Source organism: Equus przewalskii, chromosome 13 (genome assembly GCF_037783145.1).
Source record: "Equus przewalskii isolate Varuska chromosome 13, EquPr2, whole genome shotgun sequence".
NCBI lineage: Eukaryota > Metazoa > Chordata > Mammalia > Perissodactyla > Equidae > Equus > Equus przewalskii.
This window is the reverse complement of record NC_091843.1, coordinates 68,422,794-68,445,804: the sequence shown is the minus strand read 5'-3', so window position 1 is coordinate 68,445,804 and position 23,011 is coordinate 68,422,794. Positions and strand designations below refer to the sequence as shown.

Genomic DNA, 23,011 nt, shown 5'->3' with positions numbered 1-23,011 from the left:
AAACCCCTCTGTATTTGCAGATATGTCTACATAGAAAATTCCAAAGAATCTATAAACAAATTCCTAGCACTAATAAGTTAATTCAGCAAAGCCACAGTATACAAGATCAACACATGAAAACCTATTGAACTTCTAGATCCCGGAAATGAGTACTTGGGAACTGAAATAAAAAAACACAATAGCATTGTCGCTAGGGGCAAAGAGATGAGTTAAGAGCCAACTGACTTACCCACGGGTTTATAGAGTGTGGGCACACCGAAGGTCCCAGAAAGGGCTCCCCGGAGACTTCCCTGAAACCGGCTTGAAGACCCGGCCACCACCTCGCCGACCTGGTGCGAGCGCCAGCTCCTCACCGCCAGGCGCTCCAGTGCGCATGCACAGCAAGGGTCTTCTCGCACCTGATCCTGAGATCCTAGCGGCTGACCGGCAGCTCCAGGTCAGGTGGAGCCAGTTATGGCGCAGCTGTGTGGGCCGGGGCGGTACCGAGCCCTCCTAGCCCTCCTGACATCCCTCCTCCCTTCCCAGCCTGAGGCAGCCGAAGAAGAACGCGGCATCCAGGACTTAGAAAACAAGCAAACAAAAGACAGAACATCATTTACAGTAACTCAAAAAACATGAAATACTTTTGTGTAAGTTTAACAAAACAGTCACAGGACTCGCATATTGAAAATTATAAAATACTAATGAAATAGTATCTAAATAAATTGAGAGACATACTATTTAAATGGATTGAAACTCAACATAGTAAAAAAATCAATTCTCCTCAAGTTTATATACAGTTGTAATGTAATTCCTATCAGAAATTCCATCAAGATTTTTTTGTAGATATAAAGACCATACTAAAATTCATAGTGAAATGTAAGGGAACTAGAATATCAAAATAATTTTAAAAACAAGGATAAATTAGGGGCTGACCCTGTGGCGGAGTGGTTAATTCCACGCGCTCCGCTGCAGGCAGCCCAGTGTTTCAGTTGGTTGGAATCCTGGGCGTGGACACGGCACTTCTCATCAAACCACACTGAGGCAGTGTCCCATATGCCACAACTAGAAGGACCCACAACGAAGAATATACAACTATGTACCGGGGGGCTTTGGGGAGAAAAAGGAAAAAATAAAATCTTAAAAAAAAAAAAAGGATAAATTAGAAAGATGATTCCACCTGATCTCAAGGTTTATCATGCAGCTTCAATAAAGACTTATTATGTAGCTTCAATAATCAAGACCATGGTATTGCAGAGGGATGGCCACATAAATCAGTGAAACAGAAGGGACAACCCAAAAATAGTGCCAACTCAGTATGGCCAGCTGATTTTTGACAGAGATCCAAAAGCAATTTAATGAAAAAATAGTAGTCTTCTAATCTAAAGGCGCTGGAGCAAGTAGATATCCATAGACCAAAAAGGAAAAAAGAAATGTGCCCCAAAAAACCATCATAGATTCAAATATGTAACATAAAACTATAAAACTTCTAGAAGATAACATAGGAGAACATCTTCTGGATCTAGGGCTTGGTGAACAGTTCCTAGACAAGACATCAAAGAAATCATCCATAAAATAAAAAAAAGTCAAAAATTGGACTTCATCAAATTTAAAAACTTTTTTTCTGTGAAAGACCCAATTAAGAGATGAAAAGACAAGCTACAGACTTGGAGAAAATACTTGCAAAGCTTTTATCTGACAAAGGACTCACATCTCGAATAGATCAACAAATTTAGAATCTTGCTGTTTATATCTCTTTTTATAGTGTACTGTATTCTAAACCTTTGTTGAAATTAATCAGCTAATTAGATTATGCCTGGTGCAAATGTGTTATTTTTATATGAGTGCAATGGGAGGTAAACTTCGGGAAAAAGTGAAGTCCAAAAAATGGATATTTTTAATCTACTATGACTAGCAAGTAGGCAAAAGAACCATTTACTTAACTAAAATGTTAAAACATATTTTATGCCCACTAGTTTGGCTCAATATTCCTGGGAAGTCACCATGTGTAAAGGATAAACTTATGCTTACTGTTCATTCTCTAACACAGCCTAGACTAATAGAATCTTTGTCCTGTACCTTTCATCTTCCCCATGCAACCCTCCAGTCTTTGAGACAATGACTTGCTAGATATTTTATGATTTCTTTTGGGTAAGAGTCTAGCTGGCCTCTATTATATGAAGTTTTAGAACAGGCAGAAACAATCTGTGGTTAAATAGAAACCAGATCTTTGGTCGCTCAGGGCCAGAGTGTGGGACGGATTGATTAGGAAAGGGCAGTGAAGGAACTTTGGGGATGACTGAAAGTTTCTGTGTGTTCATTAGAATGGTGGTCACATGACTGTATGTATCTATCAACACTCATCAAGTGTTTAGAGCTGATGTTCTATCAAGTGTTGGGCCTTCACTGTAATTTTGAAGAGCTCAACACCGGGAAACATGCACCAGAAGTTCTTTTGATCTTGGATGTGAAACGAGTTGTCAGCAGTGAGTCTACTTTGTACGCTGGTCTCCCTCCATCTTGTTAGAAATATGAAACTGTGCTGACCTTGATAACTTGCCAAAAGGGAGTTATCTGCTGAGAAATGACTTTCTGAGTACTGCACAAAAGTATACTTTTTCTGGTAGCAATAATATGTCCTTGAGTAAGCCGGTGAACTGTAACATAAATTTACCCCCAATCATAAATCTTAAACAAACAACTGAGGTAATTGTCCTGGGCTCTCCTTTTTGCTAATAAAAACTCCTGACTTTTACTCCTCAGGGGGTCACATTTCTGGCTGCTGCTGGAACCTGTGTTCCCCAAGTTCCAATTCTAAGACCCCAGATGCATGGTCTCCTTTGTTTCACAGTTGTCTCCTTCTGCCTAAGTGGACGTGGGTAATTCATCATCAAAAGGGAGTCACTCATATTTCTTCCCTCATCTATTGAGCATTTGACACAACTCCATCCACATTCTTTTTGCTGAGGTCTCACCATTTAAATGTCCATCAAATTCTGAGAGCAAACAGAGCTATGTCTTGTTTTGCCATTGGAGCGCGTGGCTCCAGATGCAGCATCTGGCCTTTCAGTTCCTTAAGTGAATCAGACATGATCTCATTGTATTCTCCAAACTGAAGAGAGCAAGCTCTCTAAGAAGTCCCATAGAAACCCTCCTCAAGTGACTTGAAGTTGCAAGAAAGATTCTCCCACCCCACCTACACATTTAAAATTGTCTTTGAAGAAATCCTTGCGTCAGCCCTGGTGTCCTAGTGGTTAAGTTTGGTTTGCTCCACTTCAGCGGGCTGGGTTCAGTTCCCGAGCTCAGACCTACACCAATCTTCTGTCAGTGGCCATGCTGTGACAGTGGCTCTCATACAAAAAGAGGAAGATTGGCAGTGAATGTTAGGTCAGGGCAAATTTTCTTCAGCAAAAAAAAGAAAGAAAGAAACAAGAAATCCTTTTTCTGACATAAAACCCCTCTCTAGATATGGATTATAAAACCAGTTCTTAGTTATCTCTGCTGCAAGTCTTCTTTATGTAGTCTAGCACTTTATTTTGGAATACAGATCTTCCTCAACTTAGGATGGGGATATGTCCCAATAAACCGATTGTGAGTTGAAAATTTCTTGTCAAGGGGGCTGGCCCAGTGGTGCAGAGGTTAAGTTTGCATGTTCCGCTTCTCAGCAGCCTGGGGTTCACCAGTTCAGATCCCAGATGCAGACATGGCACCACTTGGCAAAAGCCATGCTGTGATAGGCGTCCCACATATAAAGTAGAGGAAGATGGGCATGGATGTTAGCTCAGTGCCAGTCTTCCTCAGCAAAAAGAGGAAGATTGGCAGTAGTTAGCTCAGAGCTAATCTTCCTCCAAAACAAAAAGAAAGAAAGAAAGAAAATATCTTGTCAAAAATGCATTTAATACATCTAACCTACCAAACATCATAGCTTTGCCTAGCTGAACTTTACCTAGCTTTTCCTAGCTGTTCTGAGCATGTGTTCTGAGCTCAGAACACTTACATTAGCCTAGAGTTAGGCAAAATCATCTAACACAAAGCCTATTTTATAATAAAGTGTTGAATGTGTCAAGTAATTTACGCAATACTGTACTGAAAGTAAAAAACAGAATGGGTGTATGTGTAGAGAATGGTTGTAGGTGTATCAGTTGTTTACCGAATATCATACCACATATCACCAACCTGGGGAAAGAAAACAAAATTCAAAATTTGAACTACAGTTTCTACTGAATGCATTTCACTTTCACACCACTGTAAAGTTGAAAAATTGTAAGCCTAACCGTCATAGGTTGGGGACTGTCTGTATGAGAGAATTTGGCCTCCTTTTTGTGGAGATTTTGTCAAAACTGATATCACAAGTCTTCCTATTTTAATATTTCATTATATTTTAGAAAAATAAAATACATAAGAAAAATTCAAATATTAAAAATGTATACCAAAAAATGTTTTCATCCCATCCCATACCCTTAAGTCTTCCTCCCATATCTAAGCAATCTAACAGTTTCTTATATTGTGTATATGTACAGGTACATGCACATCTGTAAAATACAAATACCAATTTTATGTGTCATACATTATTTGGCAACATGCTTTCTTCACTCAAGGATGCATTTAGCAATTTTTTTCATTTCGGTGTAGAGATTTATCTCAATTTTTAGTAACTGCATAGTATTTCTTTCTGTGAATATAACCAATTCCCTATTGCAAAGTATTTAATATTTTTTCAGTCTTTTAATATTACAATCCAGCAATGAAGAAAATTTAATATATTTTCAGGAACATTTATAAGTTTATTTTATATGATAAAAAAACTAGAATTAAAATTGCTAGATCAAAGTGTATCATGATTGTACATTTTGGTAGATATTACCAAATTGCTCTCCAAACTTGTCAGACCAATGTACATTTACAACAATGGGAGTGAACAGTTTGTCTACACCCTCGGAATACTGTGTCATCAAACATTGTACTTTAACAATGTGGTAGAAGAAAAGCAATATCTCACCCTCATTTTGATACAAATCATGTCTTTTTTATATTTTCCATTTAGCTGTTGATCTTTTTCTCTTTGTGATTTGTTCAAACTCTGGTTATATTAAGTCTACCACCTAAACTGAAATTCCCTCTCTATTTTGTATTTTATGTTACCATTTCATAGTATTTTTGCTTTGCAGTAATTTTTATGTTTTGTTTCTTAATACTTTTTTCACAGATTCTAGGACTTGCATCTTGCTTATAAATGTTATTGCCACTACAAAATACTTATGGTTTTAATGTTTTTGCATAAATATTTAATTTTCCAAATCATTATGGTCTTATCTTAGGAAATACTGAAACTGTACCAGGAGATATTCCTGCTCCATTCATTGCATATGTGCCTGACAAATATCTGAGAGAAAAACTTTGGAACGGCCTGAGTGAGATAATGGTCTTTCTCTAAATTGTAGACTCAATGCTCCATAAATTTTAGGCTGTTAGAGAAAAATATGTAATAATAATTGTATCTTATATCTCTATAATATTTTGGATATTGAAAATTACTTAAACATGCAGTATCTAAATTAGTCCTGATAATAAGTATATGACAAATTAAAGTCCAATATAAATATCCCTTTTTAAAAACTATTTTTATTTTGAAATCATTATAGATTCACATGCAATTGTAAGAAATAAATACCTGCACCCTTACCTAGTATCCCCCGATAGTAACATCTTGCAAAACTATAGTATAATACCACAACTAGGTGCTATTCTTCTTTCACAGTAGAAATATACTTAAAAATATCTTATATTGGTAATCAATAATCTTCAAATAGACAGATAGCCAATTAAATGAATGCTAGAAAACTCTAGTTGTAATAGGAAAATAAATCTAGGCATAAACTTAAGAAGTATGTATATAATATCTATATAAGGCAAACTATCACCTACTTCTAAAAGTCACAAAAGAAGAATTGAACAAATGAAAAAGAATATTATTTTCTTATGTATGAAGACTCAGGATCATAAAGATGATTATTTATAGATTTCATCTAACACCAACAAATATACTGTTAGGTTTTTTAAGAGTTCTTCCTGAAACTGATTAAGTTGACCAAGTTTATATGAAAAAGTAGTAGCAAGAAAAGTCAAGAAATCCTTAAAAAGGAGCAATGAGAACAGATTAATTCTACCTCTAACTAAGAGAATGTTATGTTTTGGAACGTAGATATATAGCATGAAGCAGAATAAAAACAGGCAAAAATAGACCCCAAAAAGAAGGAAATTTAGAATATGGTAAAGATGACCTTTCAAACCAGTAAAGATAGACTTTTATACAAATAATATTGTAACAACTTTATATTTTCATGGAAATAGTTAAAATTAATCCTCATATCAAAAATCAGCATAAATTCAAAATGGAATTTTAATTCAAAGGAAAAAAGTAAAACCAGAAATGTACTGGAAGAAACTAATAGGTAAATTCCTTTTAACCTAGAATTAGAGAAAAATCCTCCTATGACTCATAACTTAGAAGAAATAAAGAATTGTCTGGTGGTAGAACCAGAGAAATGAGAAAGAATAAGAAAAGAAAACTTTGGCAAGGCAAGTGACAAAATGAGAAAAATATTTGTAACTTATCTCAGAGACAAAATGAGATATCCCTATAATACAGAGGTCATAGAAATTATAAAGTCAAAAATCAACAATTTCATTAAAATATGGGCAAAATGTAAGAACAAATAAGTCACAGAATGATAAATGCAAAAGTCTTTTAAAATCATATTTTAAAAATGCCCACTATTGCCCATAGTAAGCAAAAAAATAAAAAAGAAAGAAAAAATAAAAGAAAATTTCGTCACATTTAGGAACATTTAAAAGTTTGAAAACCTTTTTTGGCAAAGCTGCAGGGAAACAGGAATTATATTTGTCTGCAAGGGACTCAAAATGGTACAATTCATAAGGAGAGGACTGTTCAATGCATAAAAATAAGGAGTTTATTTGCCCTCTGATCCAACAATGTCATTTTCAGAAACTTTTACCAAATTGCAAGAATACAAAATGGCCTTTACACAAAGATATTCATTGCAACATTATTTTAAATAATTAAGGGTTAAAAGCATAAATTGACCCTCCATAGGGAATGAAATATGTAACATCCACAATGAAGTACTCTGCAGGTATAATTTTAAATTGAAATTGGAATATCAACAGCAACTTCTTAAAAAAAATAATTTTCACTCTGTTCACTGAAAAATGGTAGAAGTACTCTTATTTTATTCCCTGCTACATTTCCAAAGTTTCCTTTTATTAAGAGGACATCTTTAATAAACACATTTTTCAAAAATGTATCATATAGCCCTATTTTTATTTCTTAGGAGTAAAATATTTGGATGAAAAGATAAGACCAACCTTAAAATTTTTTATGTATATACCTGAATTTTCCTCAATAAAACACTATGCCTTTTCACACTCTCGCCAACAGTATGTGGAAATGCCAATTTTACAGCACTCTTGCACATACTGGTATAATTATTGAGTCTAAAACTTTTCCAACATGATGGATAAAAAAACTTGTATTTCATAGTTCTCATTTGAATTTCTTTGTTGTGTAGTAAAATGGAATAATTTCTTAAAATTATTTTTTGACATTAGTATTTATTTTTTAATTTCCCATCTGTGAACTTGGCCTGTCTCCTAATTCAGGTATTCAAATTGTTCTTATTTCAATTCCCACAAATATGTTTAATATTGCAAATATTTATCTGTCAAACATGTTGCAAATCTATCCTACTATGTCATTTTCATTTTTCAACTGCTCCTTTTTTAGATATTTTGTCATTAATGCAAATAAATTCTAAATTGTGAAAATTTCAAAGAATCATGGTATAAGCAGACGAAAACGAGGTATAATCCAAAACAGATAAAGTGCACATAATATGAAGCATAAAGGAATGTTCAGTATAGACAGTAACTTGAAATTCATATGATTGACTTGTTTCTGGGTTGGATATATGGATGGAAAATATCTAGTTTCTTTAGGAATTTAAAACTACTCTGGACATGTCAAAGACTGGACCATATAAACATGAACTTGGGACTCTGTGAACCAATGTCTTCACTTGGAATTTAGTTCTTAAAAGTTTCCTGTGCATAGAAGAATGTGTAATGTTTTACTTTTCAGAATCCACCTGATTTTAGCCTACATAGTCAGTTTTAAATATCTGAAAATATTGACTAATAGAATGTCTTCCAATTGTGGACATTCTAATTTGTAAAGTTGTATAAAATTTATAGGAGTATAAAAGAGTTTTTGAACTTAATAATACTGGTGAGCTTCCAGTCTTCATTTTCCAAATACTCGATTTGCCTCATTTTTGACTCCTCCAGATGCTGGCTCCTTTCAAAAAGATTCAAATATATCTTCAAAATGGACCATCTTTAAATTGCTACAATTCTTCTACATTTAGAGAAATAAAAAGCAGCATTTGGAGTTAGATTAATTCTTAGCATTAGATTAAACATGGTGGCTCAAAGAATCTGACATGTTTTTGTTAGATGGGAATTGTCTACCTTTTGACTGTATCGTGTTTAAGGCAGATTTATTAATCATACTTGAATTTGTTGAAGATTCCAATCAATCACTGCTCTAGCACGTGCCAATTAGTATATGGCATGTCAAATGAAATGTCTAATTCAAAACCCCAGAGAAATACAGCTCCCAGAAGAGGAGAGAAACTTTAGATATTAAAATTTGTCTAGGGGCAGGCCCAGTGGCGCTGTTACAGAACCTGAAGTGAGTTCGCTCACCCGTTGCGCAGCAAGCCAATCTCTGACACCGGGTGTGGTGGAAGGAAGTAGGAATTTTATTTTTGCACAGTGCTGAATGAGGAGAGAGGGCAGCTAACGCTGAAATCCCAAACTCTCCGAATAGCTAAAAGGAAGGGTTTTTATTTGGGGTTTTAGGTAGGTGATGGGGAGCATATGGCCTTGCATGTTGGAGCTTTCCCAGCAGTCTGTCTTTGGCCTTGAGGCACTTGTGGAGAGGAGGGAGCCCATGACCTTGCTGGTCAGCAGTTTCCCAACAGCCTGTATCTCTTTGCGAGGAGGAGATGATCCAGGTGCTTGTCCTTGGCGGTGTCTGTCTCCATGGAGGATAGTGGATTCTGGAGCCAGGAAGCCAGAAAGTAAGCAGGGAATGAGTGTTTTGGTTTTAACCCCATATACGCTAGGTTTAATGTGGGGAAACTGATATCAGGGTTGGTATCAGCGCAGCAGTTAAGTTCACTCGTTCTGCTTCTCGGTGGCCCAGGGTTGGCCACTTCAGATCCCAGGTGCGGACATAGCACCGCTTGGCACGCCATACTGTGGTAGGAATCCCACATATAAAGTAGAGGAAGATGGGTACAGATGTTAGCTCAGGGCCAGGCTTCCTCAGCAAAAAGAGGAGGACTGGCAGTAGTTAGCTCAGGGCTAATCTTCCTCAAAAAAAAAAAAAAGAGAAAAAATTTGTCTAGATATTTCAGCATTAAATCAGTAATGCTGAAGCAATTCTATAAGATGTACATTAAAATCTAGTGCTTCCTTTCCAAATATATATCTAGTAAAGAAATACAGAAATTTTGATATCATCTAATTATTTATGGCCTTTTAGATTTAATGAACCAGAGTGGAAATTGTCTTCATTCCATAGCCCTTTCCTTTTTTTGGTAGATAAAGGCGAGTTTTAAAATTTTTATTTCCAAGATAATGTTTTAGGTCTTCATATGCCCAAAGCCACATTTAATGTATTTAGATTTGACAATTTTGGAGGTCTACTTCACTTTGTTTTTACACTTGATTTCAGCAGATTTAACATTTGTTCCTAGTATCAAGTCAAATCCTTCTGGTCCTTTTGAAACTCATCAGTTTAGGGATTATTAATGCATTTTGGTTCCAATTTTTACCATTAAAAGTAGAGAGTAGAATTCAGTATATTTGATAAAGAAATAAAGTTTGTTTTCCACATTGCACTTCTAGGCACAGCCATTTCAATGGGGATTTGAAAGATGGATTAGGGAATTAGAGCTGTTTATTGATCTGATGCTCTAATTAGCAAAGTAGACATCTGCCATTGACTTTTTTATTCCAAGAATTTTGGCTGTTGGGTAGCAGAAGGTACTCACTGGCTGTGGGTGTGGTCACTGTTGCATTTCAAGAGCAACTGCCATTGTTAAGTGGGGTCAAAAAGAACCGTCTCAGCATAAGTCTGGCCCCTTCACCCATGTTGTTGCTTTGTGGTTGCCTCTCAGGCCTGGTTTATTGGTCAGAACACTCAAGTCAATAGGAGCTCTTTGACAGCTGGAGACAAGGCTGCCACTTGCATTGTAATTTTGTTTATAGCATCATTTGACATACAGAAATTGTAATTTTTATTTTTTATCAACCGCTACTGCTTTCTTCCTTCTTTTTATGAATAGAGATGGTTTCCCCATTTAAAGATAAGAATCATTCAGCTGTGTTCTAATTATTTTATGATTCTCTTCTGTTTCAGTATTAAATCTGTCTAAAATACATTTTGTATAAATTGAGAAGGAAAATTTTATCATTTAAAACAAACAATCATTGCTGTTCCATTTATAGAATAATCTGTCCTTTCTTTAAAGGATATTAATATGGATCTGATTGAAATTTCTCTTGTGTACTATTAATTTTTGTGGTTAAACTTATATCAGTATTTCCAGATCTTCTATTTTATTGTTTAAAAATTCATAAAATTTAAAATAGTAGTGGTAAGGGATTCCATTTTTATTGTGGAGTTTAATGGGGATGCTTTTTAGTTTTCAAAAATAAGTAATATCTTTATTATTATTTTACATTTATGTTACTTTTCATGTAACAGTTTTTTTTAGTTTACTGTGAACTTTTGTTCCATTTTCACTTTTTTTTGTTTTTGCTGAGGAAGATTTGCCCTAAGCTAACATCTGCTGCCAATCTTCCTTTTTTTTTTTTTTGTTTGGGGAAGATTCGCCCTGAGCTGACATCTGTTGTCAATCTTCCTCTGGACCACTGACGAGTGGTATAGGTCCGTGCCTGGGAACCAAACCCAGGCCACCAAAGCAGAAAGCCCCAAACTTAACCACTAGGCCTTGGGGCTGGCCCCCATTTTTACTTTTTTTACAATTTTGGAAATAGTTTTTGAAATATCCATAGAGATGAGATGAAATTTATAACAGATTTCTTTATATTGGCCCATTCTTACATTCTTTTACATCATAGTAGATTAGTCTCTCAAAATTTCTGCTGAATTATTTTTAAAGACTATGAACCAATAAATAAGATAGATCAATATTTTCTTTTATATACTTTCTTTTTCAGATTTTGGTTCAAAGTTATACAAGTGTCATGGGAAAAACTGAAAATTGTCATAGTTTTTCTGTGCTCTGGCAGAGAATTTGTGACAAGGAAACGTGGTGCCTTAAAAGTTAAAACAAAAAGTTCCTTCTTAGACTGCCTGGGCAAAGAATCTTTGCTCAAGTTACAAAGAATCAGTAGTCTGAATCCCAAAGGGGATAGAGTGATGCAATGGATTTCTTTTCCTCAAATCACTCTCTTGAACCACGCTTCCAGTCAGCCTGGATCCATCCATCTCAGTCCTCTGAAAGAAGAGGAATGGTAGGGCAGGGGAGTGGTTAGGACAGTCTTTCACCCGGATACATTTAGATTTGAATGCCGGCTTTGATCCTATAAGCCTGATTTTACCTTATTAAGCCCCAGTTCACTCTAATGTAAAATGGAATAAAAATACTGTGCTATATAAATTTATATTCTAACGTATCTTACATGTCAATAATTAGTGAAAGATTTGTAAAGAAGCCATTTTTCTCTTTTGCTATATTTTTTAAGAAATCCTCGAATACCATGCCTCCACGTAATATGGATGTAAAAATGAGTTATCCCTCAGGTAATTCTTAAAAGAATTGAATTTTGCCACATTGTCAACAAATATATTTTAAATGCTTGATCCATACACTTACAAAGCCTTGTATATTGTCTGACCAAGGCTTGTCATTTCTAGACTGATTGAAGTTCTCTATATTAATGCAAGCTGCTACTGCTGCCAAAGAAAAATGGGTCATTACTCTTTTTTTATTTCTATCAACCAAATGGATATAGTCCTTTGAAATGAAAAGATACAACCAAGTTCAATTTGGGATAAGAGACAGTTTCTACTTTGAAAAATAGTAATATAAACCCCATCTAAAGGAAGTTAAAGGAAATCAACAATGGTGACAATATTCTGTTGCTTACATGTTTTATGCTGACTGATGGCCATCTGAATATTTGAGTGGAGACACAAGAATTAGAAACTTCCTATTTTGCCTTCAATATCTAGAATTTCTACAAAGAATTCCCACAAATTTTGGAAAAAAATAGTCAAATTGTGAATACATAATTAATACAAAGGTAACCCAATATCTACATGTAGTGTCACTCAAGCTCAGTAGTTATTTGAAAAACTAAAACCATACTGGAATATAATTTAACGCCATCATATTTTTCAAAATTAGAAAATTAAAAAACGATGTGCAGGCAAAGATGTAGGATAATATAGAAATCCTCAGGCACTGCTGGCAGTAGTGTAAATGATTTAACAGTTAATATGTTCTTTAGCAGATTTCAGTGAAATCGTGTTGCCAAAAAAAAAAAAAAAAAGGCAGTGTTGCAATTCCACTCCTAGGCATATAATTCAGGAAAATGCTTGCAACAGTGCAAAAGGGAATACCAACAAGAATATCCATCCTATTATTGTTTTGATAATAAAGAGATATAAGCAACGTAATTGCAGCATGCTATTGATGCTCTGACCATCTCCCCTTTACAGGTTTATGTACTCATCCCACAGCTACCACAGGTTTTGGTCACTAAAAGCTGACACCTGCACTTTTCTCCAGAGGATGTACCTTGGTAGACAGAAGTTTCCAACTCAGAAGGTGCCTGGGAGGTTTCCACACCCAGCTTTCCCATTCTCCTTCCCCTAGTTCTGTCTCAAGTGCCATCCATTAGTCTACTGATTGACTGATGTGGGGCTAAATAACCCAGATTCTTTGCCTTAGGGCAGGGCAATCTCTGAATTGTAATTCACATTCAAGAGCTTCCTTGGGATCAGGCTGAGGCTGGATGAATCCTGTAACCACTTCTTTACCTGCTTTCCTCACTCCCTTACAAGATTCTCCTAGGAGCATTCCCTCAATAAATGACTTGCACAAAAATTTTCATCTGAAACTCTGCTTCTTCAGTTCAGAATTCTTCTCTTAGCAGATACCTAGTGTTTTATGTCAAGCTTCTTGGAATTCTTGACTGAAGTATGACGAATGTGATGATTGATTACTCAGCAGTGGTAAAAGGAAATGAATCTATCACTGACTATCTGCCCCAAGGAACTCAAGGATGGGTTTGGAAGCATTTAGCTGTTTTTCCAAATTGTTTTTTTTTTTCCCTTTTGTTATGTTAAGGAGGTACAATCACTAACGACCCTGAACCAGACCAAGACTCACCACAAGAGCTATGCCTATGACCTTTGCCTTATCTTTAATGCTAAAATCTCCTCTCCAGGAAGAATTTAGGCCTTAATAGTATAATCTGCAATGAATGTGGAAGCATGTTTCCAGTTGAGCCAGCACAAACAAATACCCACATCTCCCTTTTGAATATTCGTTCCCCATCTGAAATAAAACCTCCATGCTTCCTTTTATTCCAGGGCACTATGACTTTGGAAATGATTGCACATGGACTCCTATTTGCTGCAAATATACTTTTCTTTGCAAGACAACTACTTCTGGTGGAGAGTCTGATTTAACTCACCAGGAGGCAGAACCACTTTGGTTTCGGTAAAAAATCTACCTACATAAAACATGAATAGTTTGCAAAAGCATCATTTTAGGTAAAAGAAACTTTACAGCCAGAACCTTTAATGTAAAATAGGTATGAAAGGAATACTAACTATTTCTAATTGATTGCCTATGTACAGTCAGGAGGAGTAGGGTATAAAAATTGAATTAAGTATAGTAGAAAGAGGAGAGATAAAATAAAGCATTGAAAATTGTTCATGGGACAATACTGAAAGTGAGTATGAACTGAGGATCTTTCTACATGAATTTCATGACGGTCAAAAAACTAAAACAACAACACAACCAACAAGTAGTGCTTGTGTGTTGAAAATTTTTACTCCCAAGCCTACAACTGATTTCTTTTTCCTTTCTGATTAATGGATGAAAATATTTCTAAAAACAGTGTTTAATATTGTAGGGGAGGAAGACTTTTCCTCTACCTAATGTGGGTTCGTCTGGCCAGAGAACAAATTAAATTCACATGAGACGAATAGCAAGAGAAAATTAAACAAAGTTTAATGAGGACCACGGCCCTGGGCCTTTCTTCCCGAAGGAAGAAAGAGCACCGAAGAAGTGGGGTGCACAGAGTGGTTATATACCCCCAAACAGGATATTTCACATATTGAAATGTCCCTCCCACAATAGTCACAAGATTGCCCTGTCAGCACAGCGCTTGATGGACACAGCAGATAGTGGGTCTGCTATCTCAGTGGGCATAGCAGGAGGCAAGACCACAGCTGGGTGGTCACAGGTGAGCGCAGCAATCAGTTCCTAGCCTAAGGAAAGATGCTTAATCCTTAAAGAAATGCCAACGTTGGGAGGGGGAGGGAAGTCAGTTACAGGAGGTTACCAGACAAGCACGATAAACAAATGCAGATTTAAGTCCTTGCCTTCGGCATTGATTAAGAGTTTCTAGAGACAAGGTCATCTCCCCTCTCTTCCTGGTACAGAGAGGGAGGCACCTTTACAGATAGAGATTTCCTTACAAATGTAAATGTCTCCTAACAAAGGGCAAGCAAGTTCCATCCCTCAGAGCCTCCTTCCCTGTCCCAGTTTATCAAAAGCAATCAGCCTCAAATAATCCTCATGCCAAGAGACATATCTTGGGGTGGCCAAATCCAGGTCCCCACAATATGAAGCAGGGCTTTGCACCCTAATTCAACATATTTTAGGGGCACATACATATAAAAAAGACATTTAATTAATAATGATTTTCTAAATTGTAATCTTTCTTTGTTATTATTTCTATCTGTTCCCTGCTTTAGTAATCCTTGCTTTGGTAACTTTCTAGATTAATCTAAATATATGTTAGCTGGTCTTCTTGATACATTCTTGGATGAATGGCATGAAGATGGTTTTGAATGCTACAGCTGATATTTTTGCATGTGGAACAAAACTTCTCTGCATACTTTCTCTGACATCATTCTTTGATATATTGTCTCTAGACAATATTGGCTACTTAGCTGCTAGTGAAGAATGTCACCAATATGTTTATAATCATTGTAATAATTATATTGTATTTAAATGTTCAAATTTTGAAAGCCATTTATAAAAATGTATGATGCAGAAAACTTTAATAACATTTTAATAATTTTATATTTAGGGCTCCAGAAGTTCTAGAGAGAAGGCCAATAATTCACTTGTAATGGGAAAATTTGAAGGTGTTTTCTAACTCTTAGGTTAGACTGAGAAAATTAATATTCTCCATCAAAGAACGAGTGGAAGAAATGTAGGCTGATGAAGACTATAAGCAAGGGATGAGACAATATGGAAGGATAATTCATCACTGTCTAATCTTGTTAGACTTTTGGTTGTGTGCATGCACATATGCCTTTTCTTAAAAGGAAAACATCTTCCTCTGGAATTTATTATTCACCTTTGTACTGCAACTCTCAATACTAATATAACCTAGGAGATATGATTAGGGAAAAATGAAACTGATATTCTTGTATATAAGTGGAAACACATACCAGAAATACAATTTTTGGCTATCATAATGAGAGAAATATTCTACATCATTCTAAACACTATCATGTTCAAAGCAGCTGATAACATCACAGTGGTTTAAAGATTATTATATTGGATTCTAATTGTTGACCTTTTTGTATAAACTGAGTATGATCATTATATACTGATTTCTTTAAAAATGTCTAATACATGAAGAAATACTTGAGCTTTCAGTAATTCTCAACAAGTATAGATTCTACCAAGTACTTCTAATGTTGATATTTTCATTCATGGAAGCCAGTCTATATGCTTTCTATAACTAACGAATTGACTTATTCTTTCAAATGCTGCCATTATTCTTGGGTCCTGAAAGAAGAATTCCGGCACCATTAGCTCTATGATGGGATTCTGATTATAGATAAAGTCACTATTTAAAGATTTCTGTACATGGAATAGACTTAGGTCACTCCTGGATCTGGCATATCTGACTGAAATTGTGAGTTATGATTAATAAATTTACATTAGAACTTGACAAAGAAGAACTATGAGCCTCCAATTGGAAAAGATGTTACAATTTAGCTCAGGGATTTTTTAAAAATTTTTGTTCCATGTCAGTGATCTTCTGGGTATCCTTAAATTATTAAAATTATAGGCAAAATGTACGTCTGCATAGATGCATTTATTTAGATAGATAGCCTAAATATTTTTTATCAGATACTTTAAGAGGACATTGATGGAAAAAGAATAAGAACACATTTATTATATCACACACACACACACACACACACACACACACACACAATCTCTCTCTCTCTTTGAGTGAACCAAAGTCCAGAGAGGTAAATATACTGATCCTAAATGCACTTGTCCTTGTCGCAGAGTTAAACAGAGCTGAGATTGGAACTTCATTCTTCTGTTTTCTGATCCAACTCTTATTTCCTTTATACCATTGGTCTTTTATCTCATCAATAATTTGAAAGAATTAGTCTTGCATTATGCTAAGTAATCTACTAGTGCATTATCAAATATGCCAAATAATGTTGGGAATCTATACTCTCTTCAGTATTTATATATGCATTGTATCATTTTGCTTACCTAGGATCTGAACAAACTAAATTTTTTCCTTTGAGCCCTGACTCCTAGATAAAATTTTTAGGAATGAAATAAGAATGTCCTTCCCACACGTTTGATTGGTTGCCTGACAGGCTTTGGTAATTGAAACTAATTGAATCATTAACCCACATATACGAAAAAGTAAGTCTGTTTTAATGATAGTCACATTAGAACTTGATGGATGGTTATTAGATGTCAACCTTATGCTTCTTACTCTTAAAGAGCTGTCTTAAAGTAAACAGCAGGCCCTTATATCAGAATAATAGTTCAATATATTTTAATCAGACCCAATAAAACCTATATATGCTTAAAGCTCAAACTTTGGGAAAATCTTGTTATTTCCCTGTATCTTTTAAAATTCCGAACATATTATCATTTATCACTGTATCATATTCTTTCATCTTTTGTTATTTATTATATCAACCACATTGCATCGAGATTTCAAAATGATTAACTCGTTCAAATAGTCTTCTAATAGTATTACTTTCCAGAATAGTTTTATCATTTCAATGCATTTTTCATTATTCTTGCCTCCTTGAAACTGAGGTTGTTAAGTACACAGCTGGTGATATTTAGATAAGATGACCCGCATTTAGTTACATTATTCTTTCCAAAATTATGTAACACTGACAAAAGCCACATAAGGCTCAACATAAGTGAAATTGTATTGTTAGGATGGAGGGGTTGGGCAAAGAAATATGTTTTGGGACTTCCTATAAATAATAATTTTGATTTTTGATATCCTTTGGAGATTCTTTTACAAAGTTATTTTTTAAATGTGTAATATTTTCACAAAATTATAATACAAAGACAATATTTCTATATTATGTTGAATATGAAATCCTTTATTTCATAACATAGATGGTGAACAAAAAGGGGAGCCAGGACTAAAATATAAGGAACCCTTAGAACTTCCAGCAAGATAAATAATTCATATCATAGCCAATCTGTTAGCAAAACATTTTTGTTACTTTAAAGAAAACTCAAAAAGAATTTTCTCAAGATATATTTTTTAGAACATTTCAAGTGTACAATACATTATTATTAAATATAGTTCTCACCACACACACATACACACACACACACACACAAAAGGTAAATATGTGTGGTGATGGATAGGTAGATTAGTTTGATCGGGGGCATCATTTCACTATATATACGTATATCAAAACATCACAAAGTACACCTTAAATATGCACACTGATTATTTGTCAATCATCCTCAATAAAGTTGAAAAAATAAACCCAAATGCACAGAGTATTAACTTAAAAATAAAGAGTTTTCTCAACAGTTAGACATATTTGAATTCTCCCAGTCTATATTTGTAGCAGCCATAGCCATCCATGTTACAAAATTTCTTACAAAGAGTAAGAGTAGTCCTCATTTGAACTATCCAGGCTTGAAAAAAATTGATATGCAAAGACAATGACTCATCTTTTTCTACATATCAATTAACAGAGGAAGAGACAGAATAGAGGAAAGAAACCTAGACACCTGGATCTTTAATGTGAGAACCTGGAATTGTGGAAGATGCTCTAGATGAGGAGTTGCTCAACAGTAGCCCCGCCTACTCGACAAGGCATTAGTATCTGAAGAGCGGAAGATTTCGATGAGGTAAAGCATTGTGAATATATGATGTTCAGACATAATATTTGGAGATATCTGCCACAATCACGTGATACAGAAGACACAGGTACTTCTAACACTGCCATGGTTTGTTGTCTACATTTATAATTAAACAAAATGCTAGTTTTTAATTAGAAATTAGTAAAAATAAAGATGTAATATTTTTCTCATCTGCGTTTCGTAATCTGTTAATTCTATCCATAAAAATCTGGTTAAGAAACCCTGGTAATTTCTCACAAAGTGTCTGAAATATTCCACTAATATGTATAATACAACTTAGGAAAACTGCGTAATCAATATTGCAATATTTTGTAGTTTCTCTTTACTTCTCAATTAATGATAAAAAAAAATAGGCTTAAATGGGTAAAGAAAATTTCTGCCAATGAGAGTTGAGGAAAATAAAACTCCAACGTTACACAGCATCAATAAATAGCATCATAGCTTTACACAGCATCATTAACAAAAAGATGATGTGCTGAACAACAAGATAATATAGAGCTTAACACTTTCTCCTAATAGTTGGGAATAGATTATTCAGAGGTGACTTTCTAAAGTAGAAATATTTTTATATAATTTGGTTAGTTTAAATGAAAAAGTATAAAGAGGATCACCAAAAAGTATTCCTTAAATTAATATTCGCCCTTTTTTTTTTTGAGGAAGATTAGCCCTGACCTAACTACTGCCAATCCTCCTCTTTTTGCTGAGGAATCCTGACCCTGAGCTAACATCTGTGCCCATCTTCCTCTACTTTATATGTGGGACGCCAAGTGGTGCCATGTCTGCAACTGGGATCCAAACCGGTGAACCCCGGGCCACGGAGAAGAGGAACGTGGGAACTTAACCACTGCACCACCAGGCTGGCCCCAATATTCACCCTCTTTAATATGTTTTCAGTTTTGTCTCACCATATGAAAAACAATATGTCAAAATAAATTGATATTGGATATCTTATATTGAAACAGGAATGATAGGAAGTAATTGAAGTATCAAAACAAGAATAACCAAACATACACAAAAAACATCTCAAAATAAATTCAAAAGGAAGATACATGTTTCAGAAAGAGTTTAGGTAAACTTAAGGGTTACTTTTTATAATAATTACTCTACTTAGCTACAAAACATTTTTCAGTGCCCTTATTTTAACTGTGAGAAAAACCTAATCTTTTCTCTAACTTATTCTATAACACATTAGTTTTTTAAGTTGTCCACAGTACCTAATCTGGGGCTGGTTGGACAAGATATTCTATAGTCTGCAATGATTTTCCAGTATTTCAGTAAGCTATTGTGTTTTTTTTTTTCATTAATTGAGATGTTTCAGTTCAACTCAACTTGGTGCTCCTTTATCAGAAATTTACACTATTTATACAATCAATTCATTTTTTATTTTATTTATTTTTTAAAAAATCAGTTGAAAGTGGGCCTGGCCCTGTGGTGCAGTGGTTAAGCTCGCACATTCTGCTTCAGTGGTCCCGGGTTCACTGGTGCGGATCCTGGGTACAGACATAGTGCTGCTTGGCAAGCCACGCTGTGACTGGCGTCCCACAAATGAAGTAGAGGAAGATGGGAATGGATGTGAGCTCAGGGCCAGTCTTCCTCAGCAAAAAGAGGAGGATTGGCAGCAGATGTTAGCTCAGGGCTAATCTTCCTCAAAAAAAAACATCATTTGAAGGTTTCATGCTAAGAGAGTTGATAAAACAGTTTATTGATTGAATGATATTATGTGCAACCTACGACGCTAAAAGATGAAGGTCCTTAGAATCTTTTCTCTAATAATTGAAGTGTTTTTCACGTCCTGTCCTCTCTTCACCTACCTAAATTTGGGTAGGATCAATAATGAGAAAACTGTGGATTTCTCATCCTACAACCCATTTCACAGCATTCTTTCCATAAATTTTCAAGTATCTGCAGGTTCTTCTCTTATTGTTTTCTGTTCATTTGCTTTCTGTCATTTCTTTGTACATTTGAGTGTATTTTTTAATACAAAAACTAATCAGAAGTCCACTCAATTACATATTTTTAAAACAAGACACTTAAAATCATATTTAATTTTTATCTGTTTATTTATAAAATAATTATACATTTACCCTGAATTATTTTTGTCATTAAATCAAAATATTTGATTAAAACATCAGTTAAATATTCATGGTGAAGAATTAGGTTACATACATTCTCCTTAACCATTATTACAAATTTTCTTTGTTAATATAGCTAATTAACTAGCCCAATGAAACATATATAAATAACAATTTATTTAAATTCACTTATGTACAATATTTAATGGTCTGCTTATTATGCTGAGTAATAAGCTAAATCATGTCTACTATAAAGGAATAATTATAACAAAAAGTCAGGGTCTTCATTATTTAGGCCAGTATCTTTCATTTCAACAAAGAAAAATATTTACACTATACACAAATTTTACATTAATTTAATCATTTGAGCAAAAACATAGGTTCATCATATGACTGTCATCATATCTATTGATATTAAACATAATGTGAAAGAAAGAATGGTGAGCTGGGAGTGCAGAAAGCTCATTTCAATCATGACTCTAGAAGTAAATCAATATTTGACCTTAGACAAAACTCTGATTTTCTGTTGACTCAGTTTCCTCTTATATAAAATAGATATTTGCTTTTCCTATCTTACAGAGTGGTTGCTTAACAACAATCGATAGTTTGAATCAGGATCCTTGACTGCAACATGAGGTAGTTAGTGCTAGAAGACCTTTTGCAGTATTAGGTGGCAGACAGTTCTCCTCTGCATCAACACCCTCCTGGTTTTCTCAGTAAATACTTGGGTGCAAGATTTACACTCTGCATTAAATACTTTTTCAGGTTACAGACTCGTTTAGCTCCTACTCTGCCTGCACGCTCTCACTTAGCTCAACACCTAGCATGAGTAGAGGGGTCAATCCAATCCCATTGGGTAACAAAACAACCAATCAATCCAATTGTTGGGCTTAACTTTATCCTCATTATGTTTAAAGCTTAGCGTTCACTAAGGGGTGATGAAGATATTTTCTCTTGACTTGTAAAATTCAACTCAATTTGTGAACTAGATAAATATGTTATTTCTGGTCTAAGGAAAATGAAGACAAAAATGAAGTATATGGTAGATTATCCTTTCCTAGCATGTACTTTCCAGGTAAGTGTGCACTCTCAAAAAATTACTTGAGGCTCCTCAGAGTTAATAACATTCTCATCTACTGAGTTTTCCTAATCACTAATATTCTCAAAGTTCTTTCAAAAATACATACTTAACACATATCTCAAATAAATTAAACCTTCAACTATGCATTTTTTATGCATGTTGAAATTACTTAAGAGGACTTAATGGGATCTCCTGGATACCTGACCGTTTTACTTGTTGATTTACCTTGTGCATGTTGTGTGCCAGACACTGAATCTGCTGGTGCCTTGATCTTGGACTTCTCAGACTTCAGAACAGTGAGAAAAGTGTCTATTGTTTAAAGCCACCCATTCTATGGTATTTTGTTACCAAATTGGACTAAGACAATAGTATTCCTAATTATCTTTTTGGTTTCTGCAGAGTCTGTAATAATATCCCCTGTTTCATTTCTGATATTGGAAATTCGTGTTTTTCCCTCTCTCTGTCTCCCCATCAGTCGTGCTAGGAGAGGTGGGTCAATTTCATTGATCTTTTCAAAGAACCAGCTCTTTGTTTCAAAGATTTTCTCTACTGTTTTTCAGTTTTCAATTTCACTGATTTCTACTCTTATCTTTATTATTTCCTTCTTTCTGCTTGCCTTGGGTTTATTTTGCTCTTCTTTTTCTTAAGGTGGAAACTAAGGTTATTGATTTGAGAATTTTCCTTTTTTCTAATGTGAACATACGATGCTATAAATTTTCCTCTCAACACTCCTTTAGTTACATGCCACAAATTTCGATATGTTGAATTTTCATTGTCATTCAGTTTCATGTATTTTCTGATTCCCCTGAGACTTCCTTTCTGACTTATCAATTATTTAGAAGTGCATTGTTCAGTTTCTAAGAGTTTGGAAATTTCCTTCTTATGTTTCTTACTGACTTCCAATATGATTCCACTGTGGTTGGAGAACACATTGTGTCTGATATCAGTTCTTTAAAATTTAATGTGGTTTATTTTATGGCCCAGGATATGATATATCTTGGTATATATTCCATGAGCACTTGAAAAGAATGTATTCTTGTGTTGCTGGTTGGAGTGTTCCATAACTGTTGGTTGATGGTGTTATTGAGTTTTATATTCTTGTTAGTTTTCTATCTATTCTATGAATTGTTGTGAAAGGGGTGTTGAAACCTCCCACTGTAATTATGGATTTTCTATTTTTTCTTTAATTCTATCAGTTTTAGCTTCATATATTTTGCGTCTCTGTTGTTTGGTACATATACATTTAGGATTTCTATGTCTTCTTGGTGCATTATTATTATACAATGTCCCACTCTGTCTTTGGTTATTTTCTTTGCTCTTAAGTCTACTTTGTATGATAATTGTATACC

The 23,011-nt window shown here is 34.8% G+C and overlaps 2 long non-coding RNA genes across 2 annotated transcripts in view; one reads left to right on the top strand and one right to left on the bottom strand.

The window, feature by feature from the left end:
- LOC139075142 (uncharacterized) overlaps nucleotides 1-961 on the bottom strand; it is a 158,140-nt gene extending 157,179 nt beyond the window's left edge. Inside the window, exon 1 of the long non-coding RNA XR_011525244.1 lies at nucleotides 230-961. This is a non-coding gene — a long non-coding RNA (uncharacterized lncRNA). The remainder of the gene's footprint in view (nucleotides 1-229) is intronic.
- Nucleotides 1-23,011, top strand: part of LOC139075143 (uncharacterized) — an 83,412-nt gene that overhangs the window by 5,813 nt on the left and 54,588 nt on the right. The window contains exon 2 of the long non-coding RNA XR_011525245.1: nucleotides 18,342-18,497. This is a non-coding gene — a long non-coding RNA (uncharacterized lncRNA). The remainder of the gene's footprint in view (nucleotides 1-18,341; nucleotides 18,498-23,011) is intronic.